The sequence below is a fragment of the Eucalyptus grandis genome, chromosome 8 (assembly GCF_016545825.1).
Source record: "Eucalyptus grandis isolate ANBG69807.140 chromosome 8, ASM1654582v1, whole genome shotgun sequence".
In the NCBI taxonomy this organism is placed as follows: domain Eukaryota; kingdom Viridiplantae; phylum Streptophyta; class Magnoliopsida; order Myrtales; family Myrtaceae; genus Eucalyptus; species Eucalyptus grandis.
This window is the reverse complement of record NC_052619.1, coordinates 34,102,163-34,121,354: the sequence shown is the minus strand read 5'-3', so window position 1 is coordinate 34,121,354 and position 19,192 is coordinate 34,102,163.

The window sequence follows — 19,192 nt, the reverse complement described above, 5'->3', positions numbered from 1 at the left end:
TTTTCTAAAGAGTGGGAAAAGAAGTTAGGTGAAGAAACTTCATGCAAGATACGGGGCAAGGTTTTGTTATTTGGGGTAGAAATGAACGTAGAAAGTCTTGAGGGTGCAAATGGAAGAGCCTATATAAATTGAGGCCTAACATTTGGAGCTATTGAGTCTATCACTACAATGAGGTAGGACACTATAGGAGAGACTTTGAAGTACAAGAGAAAATGAGTTAAGGTGGAGTTTGCATGCTATGCCAATGTTGTTACTACTATATATTGTAGTTCCAGTGAAGTCAATGATGTATTAGTAGCCACCACGAGTTCATCGGGTGATGATTGGGTACTAAACTTTGCATGTTTTTATTATGTGACTTCTAGTAGGCATGACTTTAGTAACTATTAGTCTACGACAGATGGTAAGGTGCTTATAGGAAATGGTGTTACTTGTGAAGTAGTTGAGATTGAAACAGTCCAAATTAAAATGCACTATTGAGTGGTGAGGACATTGGCTAACATAAGGCATGTATCAGTGAGATGATGTTCTTTATTAGATTTGGTACATGTTCTTTCTCATTGAGTGCTCTTGAGGGGTTCCAATATAGAATCTCTGCTAAATGTGAATTTATGAAGGTCTCTCAAAGTGTGTTTACTGTGATGTGGGAGAAGATAGACAGTGGATTATAGTAAAATTCTAATTTAGGGTGCCTTTTGTTCTAGTAAAATTAGGTAACTTTCTTTTTAAATAAAAAGTTTCCAAAAGATGCATTCCTTTTTCATTAAACAAGCGGTGTTGAATTTTCATTATTTTTCCCATTAGCATCGGAAGAACTAGAATATAAATTTTTGTGCTCTTTTTTGAGTTTTTTACTTGAGGAATAAGCCAAAAAAAAAAAAAAAAAAAAGCTATAAACTTTGTCAACTATGACACATTTATTCTAAACTTTTTTTATACTACTAAAAATCTCAAAGTTGTACTTGTGTGATCCATTTACCCCAAATGTTTTATTTTTTATTTTTTATTTTTTTGCAAAAGCCCTAAACTTATACTTATATAACACATTTACTCAAAAAAAATTTCATGACACTAAAAACCTTGCATTTTTTTTTTTGTGAAACTAAATATTGGGATAAATGTGTCGCGTGGATATAAGTTTAGGGTTTAGGAGTAAATGTGTCACAGTATATAAGTTTGGGGTTAATGTGTCACACAAGTACAAGTTTGCAGTTGTTGTTACAAAAAAAAAAGTGTGGGGGGTAAATATGTCACAGTGAGTATAGTTTAGGATTTTTGGTGATTTTAAAATCTATCTTCTCAGAAATTTTACACTTTTGTTTCCATTAAAGCAGACATTGTTCACCTTCTCTTATAGGAATAAGATACAATATGCATTTTGAATTCATATATATATATATATATATGTCCCTATCACCTTCAATCGACTAAATTATCATTTATGCGGCCCCACTTTGATAAGATTATTTCTTAGCCTTTTTTTCTTCTTTTTCCTTGGTTTGACAAATCTACCATGTTCAACTCAAACAACAAAAATTAAGATCAAATGTGGGGCCTACTCTTGATTTTAAATTACATGAAAATGGTATTGTAAAATTTATCAATTCGTGGCTAGTTTGTCACAAAGTGAAAATTGAGCATGAAAACTAGGCGAGTATTTGTAGCTTGAAATACTTGAATAGAATCGGGAGCATATCACATGGATTTGATCAACAATTTACTGAGAATGACAAGTGATAAGAATGCTATACATGTGATTATTAATTGATTAAGTCCACACACTTTTTACCATATCAATCTTGTCTTTCATCAGAAGGCATGGCAAAACAATACGTCAATGAGTTAGTGTAGTGAAGTTTCATGTAGATACAATGAGCATCATTGCTAACAAAGATCCCAAATTTGTGTATAATTTTAAATGAGCTTACAAGATGTGTCGACTACTAAACTCAACTACTGTGCAATTTTTTGTATGCAGAAAGATGGATAGTTCAAGAGAACAATTCAAACCAGAGGATACGTTGAGATCCTGCGTTATGAACTTTAGCGGCTCATTTGACTAAGGCTTGCATTTTGGAGAATTTTCTTATAGCAAGAGCTATCATCCAGATGGCTCCTTTTAAAGTTGTGTCGTCTAAAAGGCAAAACTCCTATTCATTGGATGATGCTGGCGAAAAGAGACAAATCAACTTAGAATTTATTGAGCGAAAAAACAAGAAGCAAGAGTCAAATAGGTTTGAGAGCGTCTCAAAACAACACAAGTTGTCGGAAACATTATGTCTACCACTGACATTGAGCATTCCAAGGAGTGTGAGAACTCTCCCCAGTGCAATGTGCTACTACTTACATATGTGATTATGCCAACTTCACAATTTCTCAAAAGCCTTGAATCACATAAAGGATCAAAGAATTCACTGAAAGATACAGAGAAGAAGAAGCTCAACCAGAAACCAACAATTAATGAAGCAGTCGTCGATGAGGAGCCCAAATCGACGAGTAGCCTAAGTTAATTATGGAATTCAACCCGTGCACCCTGTGAAGTCAAGCTTAATTCCAGATGAATTTTGAATCGAGAGTGGCTAATCTGCTAAGCTGATCAATGACGAGATCGCGCCAAGTCCAGTTCACAAGAAATTCAGTGAAGCAATGGTATATTTTGAGCCCGAAGCTCAATTCTCGAGAGAGCGAGAGGTCAGCTTAGTGGTCATACGTACCTTCGATAGCTCGATCCTCTTGATGCAATGTTGTCCGGCGCTTTTCGTCGAGCAAAGATACATGGTGAGATAGAAGGAAAGTGCTAAAAATAAACCGCAAGAAAGTGAGAGAGAGATCATCTTGAAAATTTCAAAGAGGAAGACCGCCCGCGTAATGAAGACGAAAGCTGTCGTGAAGAAAACGAAGGAGAAATGAGAATGCAGCGGTTTGGAGTCAAAAAAAAATTTCCCTGAGTCTCGGACCGGAATCTCCTGCACCATTGGCGTTTTTAGATTGAACCATTGTTGGGGCAATGACCGAAACCAAGAGGATCCTGGGGGAATTGGTTGAAATGCTAAGCATGACCAACCTTTCCCTAAATGAGTAAATCGAAGTGTCATAAGTTTTTACGGTATCAAAGGTACTACATAATCCATTCAAAATATAATGTACTGGTACACTATAAATATATGAAATTTGATATCCATATATCTGCGCATCGCCCGGTCGGGTGGGGCCCACCCACGCACCTTTGTTGATGGCAATTGCGCTCTTTGTGTCCACACGATGTCCCATCCCGTTGTTCAGTTCATACGCAAAAAGTGTGTGGACATTGTTATTACAATACATGTCGGCTCAGGCCCGGGAAACCTTTAATTTCCAAGAATATTCATGTGTCGGTGCCTCTTTCTTTCAGTCTATTACCTAACCATGGTTCAGTGGCATTCAAACTTGTGTCATCTGTTGTTTGGTTGGATTGCCTAATGTGAAGAGTGAGAGTTTCTTGACTTTTGAATGTCGATCTAGAATTTCTCGACTTACCTCGTCCTTCGACATTGGTGCTCTATTGATAGGCAGACTGGGCTTGGTCTTTTCTTGGGTAAAGGCTAGCTATTGGTCAGTGGCTACATTTCCCATTCGTTGGTCAAACACTCTATTTTTGTAATATAAAAGTTAATTTTCGAAATTTAATTAAAGACGCTTATCGAATTAAACAGGAAAGAAATACATCTTCAAATTTACAAAATAATATTACACATACAAACGTCAAAAGAAACTATGGCCGTTATCATGATTTGGATGATAAAGTGTCATCATTGACCTCTTAATCACATTAGACACGTTATGACCAAAAAGAAAAAAACTCGTTAGGCACGTTTAATTGGAATCGATCCTTACGCTAGTCAATCATGATTGATGACGTCATTGTTACGTGTTTCGTAGTCAAGCTATAGTTATTGTCTTCTAAAATCTGTTGGCTAGTATTAAATGTGGACTTTGATGGTATCATAGATGGCGATAAGGTTAACAGGTCACAAGCCATGTAGAAAGAATTAGAACACGCAAAACTCTACTCTTTCACCACTTTTGACGTCGGCGTTGTCTTGCACAACTTTTTTCAATGTATTTAGTACCGTTCATCGTCAAGCACGTCTCGACCCCATTATTAGTAGATGACACCGAAGAGCTAGCAAAATAGCAAGGATTATACAAATACACTGGTCAATGAAGGCAGCATCTCCATCTGTGGAGTGGGGTTCCTTGTATTTCATGTTGTGGTGTATGCATCACACATATGGAACAAGCAAAGTTTTGAGCCTATTCAACTTGAACCTTAGATGTCGACTCAAAAAAAAAAAAAAAAAACCAAATCATTGAATTTAAGATAATGGGCATAAGAAAAGCAGACGGAATGCCCTTGTAATATTTGACAAATTTTTGCTTCATGACAACCATCGCTAGATTGAACAAAGAATCACCCTCCTTGTTGTTGGGGCTAACAATACAACCTAAAAGGAGGGAGATGAATAGATTGAATGTCGATGGATTAAAACTTTTGCAAAATATCAAACAATCAACACTCAAGATAATATTATGAATTGATCAATATGTGTGATGTTGGTAAGTATATTGAGTAGAGTAAACAGATTATATAACGATGTATAGTGGTTCGGTTTGTCACTAGGACTACATCCACGCATACTACCAACCTACATAATGGTTGGATTCCACTAAGAATTAGGAGCGCAAGTTACAATTGGCTAGTGTAGTTCCGTCACTTGCGTATCACACTATTGGATACAAGAACACGTACTTACTCTTGTACACTTGACTATAAGTTATTACATGCTAAACCAAATATAGAGAGGTTTACAAATCAAGATCAGTGACAATTTTTAGCTCAGAAGACAATGACTGTGACATTCTCGATTCAGACCCTTACCTCAGGCATGAGGAATAAATTAAGCATCAATATGCCAATAATGAGAATGGGCTGTGAGTCGATCCTAAGGATTGTTCACAAGCCAACTAAATGATTGAGAGCAAGGCGACTCAAGATTGAGGTTACGATAGACTAGAGTGTTCGACCATGAAAAAACTACTCGACCATAAGGATCAATGTGGATGATTATGCGCCATCACGAGTCATTTAATGGGTTGGTATAGATTGATTTAGCTCGAGTACATGCTAGTTACAGGTAACCTCGCATGGTCATTGTATCGTTGGTGAATGGCCCTAATTAGATTCTATGCGATCGTGAACCAAGGCAAGTCAATCGATCCTACATGATTTTATGACAACCGAGGGTCATTCATGAATTGACCAAGCTCAAACATGGATTGGTTTTGAACCAACCATGGGTCGCACGTGAAATCTTGGATAGGTATCGACTTCAGTTTGAGTCTAGATGCTTGAGCACTGCTAGAACCACCCAAATCGTGTAGATCACTTTAGGGCCACTTCCAATTAAAACTTAACCACAAACCTTGGTCCGATTATGAGTGTCGATCATGGGTGATTACAAGATATTCTTGTCCAATTAAGATGATATTTAGATAGCCCTATTAATTATTTTTTGTCCTCTTGAATTTGGATCAATTAAGGGTGAATAATTATTGGAAGCCAATGAAGCCCTCACATGCCTAAGATAGGGAAGAACTTAAGGATTAAGTTGTATTGTAAAGTTTAAATCTTGGATTTTTGGAAGGAAGTACATAAGCGCAATAAGTTGAGACATGTGCTTATTTAGGGATTTAAGCTATAATAACCCTAAAGGTGAGACTTGTGTCACAGTTCGTGAATCCTCCCGTACTGTGACATTTGTGAGTGGTGCTTGGGGTTATCGAGTGAAAAGTGAGGAGGCAGAAAGAACAAACACGACTGATCCATGGGAGTGGCATCGGGATGGTTGGTGCTAGGAGTTCTAGGATAGAAAGATTATATCACTTAGGAGTTCTGAAGGTAGGGTTGGCCTCCCGTGCACAAACTAGTCGGGAGCTAATGCCGCTCTCTTGATGAGGCCATGGCAAGCCGAAACCAGTTGTTAAGCCTAAAGGAATCTGTTACCTCACTCGATGGACTAGACGTCCGAGCGAAGCTGGGCGTGGTGGGATCTCGTATGAAGAAGCATTCACCGTATTGTTTGCTGGAACAGCTATAGAAGAAAGGCTGGCTTGGTGAATTCCGCTCATCAGGCGCCGCACAGGCCCTTCCGCGGCCAAGGAAACTGTTGGCCTGTGACACTTGCGTAGCTTTTTAAGGATAAGTTGAGAGAGGACTAAAGTTTGGTGGCCATACAAAAGGGAATGAGCGCACTTTGAAGAAGGATGGGAGAGGAACTAGTCTAGTTTGGGTAACTAGGTTAGTTACTGTTGAAACTAAGTGATGATTAAACCTTTGAAGCTTGAAAGATAAGTTTAGCCAAGATTAGTCTCTAATGTGACACTTGGATGTTTGAGATTCAATCTTGTAAATCAACTTAAGAAAACTCATCATTAGCCATCATTACCAATCTAATTATTTAGGTCATTGTGTTGTGTAGTTTGGACTTAGGTTAGATTTTGTTCTTGTTGTTGAGTAGAGTTGAGCCATCCTAGATAGAATAGAATCACGTGCTAATTTTGTATAGTTTGCTCAAGATTTGCTTGGATCATGAGGTTTGAGAATAGGCGGGAACTTGCTATGTGATCGTCAAGGTCACAAGGATTTATTGTTGTTAGTGGATACGATTTGTCTATATGTTATTTTCTATGTGCGATTTGTTTATGCTTTATTGCCTATGCTTAGTTGCAAGGATTTGTTGTTTAATAGAAGTCATTTGTCTATACATTATTTTTTATGCTTGAAAACATACCTCGAGCTTCCAAAATGATATTCATGTTAGTCTTAGATGTATGTGGAAGCTCACTAGGCTAGGTCTCTCTCTTGGTTTAGCGATATTGAGACGCATTGTTTCCGAACGGAGTTTGACTTAAGACGGTGCTCGAGCGTAATGGGTGAAGTCACAATTCTTGTTTCGTGCTTGGCATATTGTAATGACGCGGTTTTGGTAAGTCACGACGCACCTTTTGCCTGGCAGCCTTGAGGCACTATTGTATTGGATTAAAATAAAGATAAGAACTAGTTGTGTGCTTGTTTGCAAGTGTAGTCACATAGGGGGAAACATCACCGATCGATTTTGGGACGATGCCCGATGGATTTCAGATGCCATCACCAATAGATTTCGGGATGTTGCCATGCCTAATTGGGCAAGATGATGCCCAGTGGATTCTTATGCCATACAGATTTCGGATGCCATTTACGGATGGATTTTAAAATAAAGTCGGATGGATTTTGGATGCTGTCATCGATTGATTTTGAGATGTTGCTGTGCTCAATGGGTAGGACAATGCTTGATGGAATCCTGTGCTCGATAGATTTCGGATATCATTCATAAATGGATTATGGAATGAAGCCAAATGGATTTCAGATGCCGTCATTCGAGACATTGTCGTTCCCAATGAGGCAGGACGATGGCTGATAGATTTCGGAAGAACTAATATATTTCAATTATGTGTATAATAAATGGAGTCGTGTGATGTGTTGCGGATGTTCCTATGCATATATTATGGAATATTATGTGATTCTTGATTGAGATTGCATTTGAGGCATTTGAGAGTCACATATATATTTTAGAAGCTATGGTTTTTGGCACATGCTTTTTTTATATGCTATTATTTGTGACTTGAGATGCACGCACGCGCACACACACACACATGCTATTATTTGGGACTTGAGAGTCACGCGAATATTTTAGAAGCTATTATGTTAGCAAGTGTGTATTTTATATGCTGTTATTTGTGACTTGAGAGACACGCACATCTTTTATATGTTATTATTTGGGACTTAAGAGTTACGTAAATATTTTAGAAGCTATTATTTAGCACGTGTGTATTTTACATGCTATTGTTTGTGATTTGAGAGGCACATACGTATTTCATAGGTTATTAATTGGGACTTGAGAAGTACATGCATATTGTAGTAGTTATTATTTGTCACATGTATAATTTTTATGATTAGGGAACGTTTTATGAGTCATTGATCATGTGGGCATTTTAGGTATTTGAGAACTCCCTTTCATGTACATAGTCAAGGCAAAGTAAGAGCTTTTTTTATTAATCTGCCATCAACATATTGAAGTCAAACATTCGTATGGTTCTGATACGAGGCATCTGCCTATATGAAGTTTTGATGATTTACTTATTGAGATTTTAACTCATTTGTTATTGTTTCCCTCTTTTTCAAGCCCATAGGTATGGCTACCCCACTCGCTTGATTTGGTGCCTCGTGGAAATGAAAGTAAACTTGTTGGACATAGTAGACAATAGGAACAACACTATGTATAGGAGACGTACCACCATAATGTGGGTGAACGAGGGTGTAGGGCTTTTGGTTCATCACCAGTTTGAAATTTGGTATGTCTAGCTCGATAGGGATTATTTTGGACCCCACTGAGGGTACGGCAGCCCACCTAACGGCCTCAACGGATCCTCACTGGATTCCATAGTGTCAAATCTGTTGAACGGCACAATGATCAACTCCAACCCCGAGCTGTAAGGACGCCGACCTAATTTTGGGGATACCACCTTTTGACACCACCCTCGTAGAAGAGCTAGGACTAACTCTTTATCCCTTTTAGATGTAATCGGAGTGGCCCAACTAAGCGGGTTTGTAAATGCAATCTCTCGAGTCCTAATGAAGCATAATATAAGTAGTGTGTTTATGTATATATTTTCCACACTGTTTGTTTACTATTTGTTGATTAGGTGTTATAGTTGTGCACTTCCATATGTGCTTAATTGAAAGATAAAAGTAATGAGACGGCGATGTCTCATGAAATGTCACAAATTAATCCCATGTATGTTGTGTTCCTGCGGCGAGGAAAGGTTCAAGGTGTGACGTTGATAGTATTTTACATATTCTATTTTGCAACACTTATCTTCTTCACAATATCATTACTCCTTATATACTCAGTTCTTCAATATATTTTTTGGAGAATTTCAAAATAATAGTTAGCCATTTGAGAGTTGTTGGGATGTATTTTGCTAATATCGAGATTGCTCCTATGGTCACTTCATTGATTAGAACGGCTATTGGTGTCTTTTCTTCAAAAATCAATAGCTGTTATTTTGATACTTGACCCGGTTTTTCATTTAAGGAATCTAGAGCTTTAATTTTTTTTTTTTTCTAAATGATCAATCTCTTCTTTCAATGCAGATCTCACTATTATCAAACTTGATGCATTATTACTACAATCTTTCACACATTATCACTAGTGCAAATTATAAATGACTAGGCTGATCATTTATAGTGACGATATTAATTGAATGACACATGATTTTAGGATCAATGATTTTTTTCAATTTTGTCAATACCAAAGTCATCTAATATTATTATGTTGACTGTTCATTTTTAGCTACTGTATTTGTTCATGAATAATTTATAGATTAGTGTCTAGTCTTTCCTGATGGATATGATTATGGATAATGATGACATATTTTAACTATTTGTATTTATCATTGTAACTATTAGTAATGGAGATGTTTTTGTAATCATCAAAATCTCATAAGGATGTTTTCCAACATTAATTTGCTAAATCCACCGTGATCATATAGAAAAATATTACAACATTGTTTTTTTTTTTTTTTTTATAGATTATCTTTGAATGCCAAAGCATTGCATTAATAAAATCCTTAAGAACTCCCTAAAGACTTCAACAAGCCTTCTCACTTTTTGTGTCAACGGCTAGAAGTCAAAACTTGTGTTATAAACAATTGAATATATAACATCTCGACATTTTATACATGGAATTCCACCTCGTTCATCTAAAAGCCCTCCAACTCCTATTGCTTAAGGAGATGGTCCCACATCCTTGAATTGAGACAAATAACCAAATTGTTTGGAGTTAGGATAAATAAGTTAGATTAAGACAAAGATTCTATTAGGACAAAGTTTAAGGATGTTGGAATTATGGCAAAATATGCTATAATCGATACATGATCTTAGAATATTGGAATTATGATACAAAATGTTAAGACTAAGACAAAAATATTAAAATTATGACATAATCTAAGGATGTTGGAATTAGGATAAAATATGTTTGGTTAAGAGATGCATTGTTAGAATAATTAAATATTAAACTACGCACTTATCTAACAGTTTAAACTTTTACAATAGTTGACAGTAATTACATAAAATCTTTCATGATATTAGAGTTGGAGGTTTAGGTCTTGAATTCAAATATTTTGAAACTCCATTTGCCTCCCAAATTAAATATGTCCACTCTTGGTATTAGGCAAAAAAGACTATACCAAATGTGAGAATAAGTGTTAAAATAATTAAATATTAAACCACATATTTATCTAACAATTTAAGTTTTTAAAGCAGTTGACTGTGGTTTCACAAAATTATTCAAAATTAGGACATAATAAAAGGATGTTGGAATCGGTAGAAAAAAGTTAGATTTAGATAAAAGTGTTAGAATTAAGACATAATCTAAGGATGTTGGAATTATGATAAAATATGCCAGAATCGATATATGGTCTTAGAATGTTAGAATTGGGACAAAAATGTTGAATTAAGACACATATTTTAGGACATAGTCTAAGGCTATTAGAATTAGAACAAAAAAGTTGGATTAAGATAAATATGTTAGAATTAGAACATAGCCTAAGGATGTTGAAATTAGAGCAAAAATGTTATATTAAGACAAAGATGTTAGAATTAGGAAGTAGTTCGAGGATGTTAGAATTATGACAAAAAAATATGTTATGTCTTAAGATGTTGGAATTATGATAAAAATGTTAGATTAAGACAAAAAATATTAAAATTAGGAAGTAGTTCAAAGATGTTGGAATTATGACAAAAAATACGTCAAAATTGATACATTGTCTTCGGATATTGGAATTAACATAAAAAAGTGGGATTAAGACAAAGATGTTAGAATTATGGCATAATCTAAGGATGTTGAAATTTGGATAAAAATGCTAAGATTAAGACAAAGATGTTAGAATTATGACATAATTTAATGATGTTGGAATTATGACAAAATATGTCTAATTAAAACGTGCATTATTAGAATAATTAACAGTTTAAGTTTTTACAATAATTGACAGTGATTACATAAAATACTTTATGGCATCAGAGTTGGATGTCCTAAATTCAAATTTTTTCAAGCCTCATTTACTTCATCAATTAAATGTATACATGCTTGGTACTAAGTAAAATAAGAGTAGACTAAACGTAAATGAGAGTATTAAAATAATTAAATATTAGACCACATCTTCAACTAACAACTCAAGTTTTCAAAATAGTTGATAGTGATTTCACAAAATTTTTCAAAATTAGACATAATATAATGATGTTGAAATTAAGACCAAAAAAAAAAGATTTAGACAAAGATGTTATAATTAAGACATAGTCTAAGGATGTTGGAATTATGAAAAATATGTCAAAATTGATACATGATCTTAGGATGTCGGAATTAGGACAAAAATGTTGAATTGAGATAAATATATTAAGACATGGTCAAGGCTTTTAGAATTAGGACAAAAAAGTTAGATTAAGACAAATATGTTAGAATCATGATATAGTCTAACAATATTAGAATTATGATAAAATAAATCATAATTGATACAGGGTCTTAGGATATTGAAATTATGACAAAAAAATATCTCAAAATTAATATATGGTCTTAGAATGTTGAAATTATGATAAAAATGTTTGATTAAGACAAATATGTTAGAATCAGAATATAGTCTAAGCATGTTAGAATTAGGACAAAAAAGTTAAATAAAAACTAAAATGTTATAATTATGGCATAGTCTAAGGATGTTATAATTAGGACAAAATATGTCAAAAGTAATATATAGTCTTAGGATGTTGGAGTTAAGACAAAATGTTAGATTAAGATAAAAATGTTAGTTTTAGGATATAGTCTAAGGATGTTGGAATTATGAGAAAATATATCATAATTAATATAATGTCTTAAAATGTTAGAATTATGACAAAAATATTAGAATTAGGATGTAATCTAAGGATGTTGGAAATATGATAAAAAAAATGTCAAAATTGATACATGGTCTTAGGATGTTGGAATTAGGATAAAAATATTTGATTAATACAAAAATGTTAGAATTAGGATATAGTCTAAGTATGTAGGAATTAGAACAAAAAAGTTGCATTAAGATAAAAATGTTAGAATTAAGACATAATCTAAGGATGTTGAAATTAGGACAAAATATAAGAAGTGATACATGATATTAGGATGTTGAAATTAAGACAAAATGTTGTGATTAAGACAAAACTGTTAGAATTAGAATATAGTCTATGAATGTTGGAATTATGACAAAATATATCATAATTGATACAAGGTCTTAAGATGCTGGAATTTGGACAAAAATGTTAGATTAAGATGAAGATGTTAGAATTAGGATGTAATTCAAGGATGTTGGAATTATGATAAATTTTTTTTTTTGCAAAATTGATACATGGTCTTAGGATGTTAGAATTAGGATAAAAAGTTGGATTAAGACAAAGATATTAGAATTAAGGAATATTTTAAGAATGTTGGAATCATGACAAAATATGTTAGAAGTGATACATGATCTTCGAATGTTGGAGTTAAGTCAAAATGTTGGATTAAGATTGTCATGACCCGATCTCGCTACCCTTGGTCCCTCATCATCACGAGGAGAGAAAAATGAGAAAGGTTGGGTTTAGGAGTATTTGATCACAGCTCGCGTTCCAAAAGACGTCATCACCTCGCCTTCGGATCAAGCCTATTGTAAGTTCCCTCTACGAGATCACGAGTTCTCCCAAGCTTGTACCCTGCGTGATAGCGGAGTGTCACGATCCATACCCACACGGGCAACACACCTTAGAATAAAGGATTGGGTGTGAATATTAGATTTAAGGGTACCTTCACCATGGTAGCCCTTTTAATAATACGTTTCGCCCATAAAGATGACATCACTTCATTCTTTGGGGTACTCCCATATCGAGTATACTAAATCATAGTGAGTTTTATCGAAACTCGTACCTCACACGATGGGTTTATTTATACGGTCTAGTTTTTTTTATGACAACTTAAAAATAAGACAAGAATCGCCACTAACCTCATTTTAGAGATCAGCTAGAAAATTCAATCAAGGGTCAAGAGTATTCCCTCGATTCCTATCCAACCAAATATCTAGGTTCGAGGACTTGGGTTATGCTAATATTTCTATTAGCGTCTTTCGGTACTTAAACAGTATTTTGTGTTTTCCTAATATGTCCATGCATTTCTTTTTATATTTTCAGGATCATTAGTCATAAATTAAGCGATCATGCGTGGTTGGTCATTTTCATTAATTCTATTTCTAGAAAAACAAAGAAGAAAACAATAAATGGAATTGAAATTATGATATAGTAAGTAAACAATCAAGGAAAATAGTAAATCTACCATGCAATCCTAGAGAATATAAAAGAGAAAAACAATTGAAAAAAAAAAAAAAAATGAGAGAAAGAGAAAAAACTTGCAACTCGTCGGGCTTTACACAACAAATGGAACTTGAGACATATGTCGGGACAATGAATAATATATGATAATGATCGAAATGGATATCGACATCCACCATCTTCACGCTTTATCCATTTTCGGGGTTCTAATCTAAAAATAATCTAAGAAAAATATAATTAGGTGCATATAATGGAAAGAAACAAACTTACACATCAAAACAATAATAAAAAAAAAAGACATCATGTCAAGATCAATCATTTAAAAAAAATTAATACGAAAGTCAAATTTTGGGGCTTCGAGGTTGACCTTTGTCTTTCATGCGAGGGTCCCACTAAGACACCTACCAAATCCATTTTTTGTGACTTATAACAATTGTTGACCAATCGTATTCTCGTATGGCCAACAATGCTTATAAGTCTTTTAATTAAGCGATCTATGTGATCCTAGGATTTTTCTTCGATATCATGCATCGAATCTACTATTCATTTACAAGTCACATGCATTGCAAAAATTTAAATATGCATGTAGGTCTTTTGAACTTTATTTCTCAACCAATCAAGTAAGAAAGAGAACCGTTAGTGGGTCACTTATTACTAAGGGCATGCGCTAATCACAAACAGAAGCAATTTTTAGTGCATGATGGGATTATATGTATGAGGGGTACATGGGATTATATGTATGAGGGGTACATGTCAAACATATTTCAAAATCATTCATGAAAAGTTTTGAGACAAAGTGATGTCTCAGCTATAAAGATCATTCAATTACAAAGGCTAATCCGAGACTTGCATAAATGCACTCACAAGTATCACAGACATTTTGAATACAATTCAAACCATGACTTTCACAATATCAAATCAGGATTTAAAAATATTTGGAAATATTTATGATTAAGGGATATCTAGGCTATGGAACATACTCAATTGTCAAGATTAGCCCGGGGCTCGCATAAATGCACTCACAAGTGTCGCAGACATTTTGAATATGGTCTAAACCACGATTTTTTCTTAAGCCAAATCAAGTTTTGAGAAAAGTTTTTTAGAAATAGTTTTTGAGAAACATTATATGTACTAAAGTATTTTTTGAAAGATGCAATTTGAAAATGCTGATTGTTTAAAGATCAAAGAATTTAGAACAATTTCCATGAAAATGGCATGGCCTAGTTTCATACACAAACTAGCTTAAAAAGTATAACTAAACAATTACAATCATATTTAATCAGAAAATTTCAGAACAAATGTGTAAGAACAGCAAAATTGAACAATAGCTAATGACAATTTGGTAATGAAAAATTTTTTTAATATGCATGACATGATGATGAACAACTTTCATGAAGAAAATTTTCTTAAATACATGATTTTACAAAAATCAAACAACAAGCAACAATACATCATAAATTTGTCAAAACAACATAACATTAAGCTAATATTACGAAGATTTGTCCTATCAAAACATGTCTAAAAATCATCAAATCAACACACAAAATAGCCAACATGATGAAAAATAAGTTTCATGAAGAGGATGAGTGTAGATTCGAAATAGAAAAAAAATGGAACAAAAATATCAAAAACCTATCCAAACAGGGGTTAGAACATGGGTTTGAATTTGATTCATTGTCCAGATTCTAATATAGTTTTGAAAAAAAATGAAAAAGTGGTCTAAACGATGAGTGGTTGGTATGAAATTAGTGGCATTAGAAACTTCTAAGTGTGCATTATGTCTTCCTAGAAGAGCTCGAGTCCAAATTAGGTCAATTTAGTATTCTAAGATTGAGATCTCTAATAGTGTGTGCATCAAAAATTAAGAAAACATAACATAAGAATTCATTAGAAAACCTTAAAATCACTCAAAGAATGCACAAACGATATGAAAAAATCACACGGGACTCAGGATTAGATGCGGCGGAAAGTTTGGATAGTCATCTAATCCTAAGTCGGCATGCAAAATGTCATACAATTTAAATGACATTATGAAATGATTCATGATTTCTAATGGTATGCTTGAGAATCCTAAGTATGATGAACATTTTTTGTGAGACAAATTTAATGTGCAAGATGATACTCAAATGACATAACCTAAACATATATGCAAATCTTACAACATGCGATTCAATAATCAAGAAGACATGATTGTAAGATTTGATCCCTAAATGACTCAAACAAGTATGGAAATGTTCACATATGACAATGTTTCGATTCAATATTAAGTTTACAAAACAAGCATGATTTCAGCCATCCTTAAGACATGCATAAATCCTACCAAAAATCTCACATGTAAAGCATGCGATGATGAAGATTTCTTGTTAAGAGTTTGAAACTTAATTAAGATCATATGAGTTGTGGCAAAAATGACAAAACAGACAAACTATATGTCCAGCATATGTTAATGCAATACTTTTTACTCTAATGCATGCAACTAACTCACTTTGCCAATATGAAAATCTTGCAAAGCATCCATCAATAGAACATATGTATCACGTATTTCAACTCTTATGAAGGATTTAAGACCAAATATGTGCATTTATGAACTCAATTTTATCAAAACAAATTTCAAACCAATGTAAGATAGAATGACCTATCTTCAAATCTAAGTGATTTTGAACTAACTAAGCATGTCTAAAAAATTTGAAAAAAAAATACATGATATGCACAATACTTGTACGAGAAACTTTGATGGGGAAAGTTATTTCATAACTCAACACAAAAATCAGTATAAAAATGGCTAAATAAGATATCAATATGGAACAGATTATTTTACCCAAAAAAAAAAAATGGAATAGATTGACTTAGGCTTAAATCTGAATAGATCGGACCTAGTTGAAGACATCCAAAAATCATGAAGAAATTACATAAGATGCATGAGACGATTTGGAATAAAACTCATGAAATCAATTTTGTCAAAAAAAAATGATCACGAAAGTTGGTGCAAAAATAACAAAGCCAGAAGGTGGAAAAGAATCAAAAACGAAAAAGATCTAAACTATTGCAGAATCGTTAATCTTCGGAGGTGTTTTTTGAGGATCAAATGACGCTCGATTAGGGGATGCGACCTATTTTTCGAAGCTCGGGATGTCTATTATCTAATCCTAAGAGGACTTGAGCTGAAATAAGGTTGTTTCGGATCTCGTTTTGATCAAAACAGTGACTTAGGTATAGACCTACGAAAATCACAGATTCAACTCAAGAACACAATCATCATTCAAATCATCAACAAATTATTGTAGCATTCATAATCGTTGATCTTAAGCATGTAAAAGCTCCTAATCTTAAATCCTAGCCTTGATCGACTAACTTGATATCACTTCATCGGATTCGAGTTTCGAATTGTTATCTTCGTCGCGATTTTCGCTGATTTTGATCGAAATCGATCAAAGTTTTTGCCGGATCTTCAATCTAATCTCCATGAACCAGCAAGCATTAGATCTCGATAGCAAGGGAGATGATCGTCGATGAAGATGGCGGGGGTTGAACAGGGGACGATCTAGTTGCTGGAAGAGGAAACCTACCAAATCCAAGAAGAGACAGAGAAACGAGACTCTTGGCGCAAAAAAAAAAAAAAAAACAAAGAGGAGAGAGAGAGAGAGAGAGAGAGAGAGAGAGAGAGAGAGCTGGAGAGAGGAATTTTCGTGCCCTAATGAAGCCCCCCTCTAAAAATGGAAGACATTTCATGTATATACTCCTCACAGTAAGCGATTTTGGCCGTCAGTTCGACTTGACGGTTGAAATTTTGATCCAACGATCACCGACGGTTGAAATTTCAATCCAACGGTCAAAAATTCATTTTGAAGGCTCCATCATGATTTTGAGGTGTCGGGTAATTGATCTAGTGGGTTTGATTTGCAAAAAACTAGGCCAAAATTGGGAATTGCATCAAAATGCCCAATTAGGGGTTAACTTGCAATTTGATGAAATTCGAGGATCAATTTGTAAAATTTTGAGAAATTGAAGGTGTAGAAGTGAAATTAGCATTGAAAGGGTTTTAGAATTGGTGGCTAGAGGCTAAGAACCGACCGGTAAGGGCCTGAACCGGATAATCCCACGGACAGCGTGTCAAACCGGCCAGACTGGTTCTACCGCATTTTGACTATTTCTTGACCAGTTTGGTCTAGTCCCTACTATTTTGTCCACTTGAGATTCCCATGGTTAAAAAATTTATTCAATTTGGCCCCCAAAGGACCAAATTGAAACGAAATTTTGTCATTTTTAAGAAGAAATTGGCCAATTAAGATACAATTAAGTTAATCAAACCTTATGAATATGATATAGGTGTCTTTTATTGACCTAATTGAATAATTATCGTGGAAAAATGAGTCAAAACCATGGGTGCTTAGAATTGGGCCTAAATGGCTAAAATGGTAAATTTTGCAATTCAATGGGCAAAATTACAAATTAACTAAAATTAAACTCAATTCCTATCACAATTGCCCTATCTAATGAGCTACCCATATGTAAGATCACTTATCATATTCAAATTAACCTTGAATTGAAGCGTTCGAGCTTAGGCCAAAAATGGATGTAAGCCTAATATTAAAATTGGACCTAGATTCATCAAATCAAACCATAGTCATGAATGGGTCAATTTGAATTTTGTCAATTGAAGCTTGATTGCTTGATTTTCTAATGCCTAAAATGGTAAAATTCTTCAAATTAATGAATTCTAGTGTGAATTTTACAAAATCAATTTTGAATTTGAACTTATCTTAAGAAAATGAGTGAGAAACAATTGTTCGTTCATAGAACAAGAGACTCCAGAAAGTTTTTTATGAATGATTGAGGGTTGCTGGGTTTGTTGTTTGGCGCTTGGCCTTTTTTGCTGTTTAGCTTTGGTTCTCTTGCTTTTTGCCTGTTTCTTGTTAATTAGAGCTCAAAAATGTTCCAAAGCTCTATTATAATTTCTTACCTTTTACCAAAAAAAAAAAAACAATTGTTCGTTCGTAAGTTATGAATGATCGATTTTGATCCTCTAATTAAGGCTCAAAACAGCAATTCGTATTTTGACTCAACAAAATGCGAAATTGAATGCTCAAGTAGATTTTAGATCATCCCTAAACCAAATGTCAAAGAAGGAATTACACCTAATTATTACTAGAATAAAACTAAGTTTATTTTTGGTAGATTTAGAACCTAAAATTGAAAAATTCATAAATCAAGGTTCTTAATCGAATTTTGTAAAATTTTTGACACAAAAGTCAAATTGGCATTAAAAGAAATGTATTTATGCATTTTTATTATTTATTTATTTTTTTGGGTCAAAGGTTTGATGAAAAGTCAATTATTTAGTTGACTTTTCCTAAAATGTCGATTTTTTTGTCAAATTTTTGAATTTTCAAAAATTGATTTGACAAAAGTGAAATTAAAGCTAAATAAAAAATTTTGGGTAAAAAGTCATTTTTTTGACCCAAGGTTGACTAGGGTTGACTTTTGGTTAAAAGGTTCATCAAAAGTCAACTTGAAAATCAACTATTTGAATTTTTCGATTTTTTTTTTTTTTTGAAAATGAGCTAGAAATTGCTTAAAAATGACAATGCAAAAGAAATAAATTAAAAACGACACTTTTTGATGAGAAATGGGGCTCCATCGCGATCATAAATCTAAATTTCAATTTTTTACCTTTTAATGATGTGTTGATTAAAAATCAAGTGTCAACAAAGATAAAGATATTAGAATCAGGACATAGCC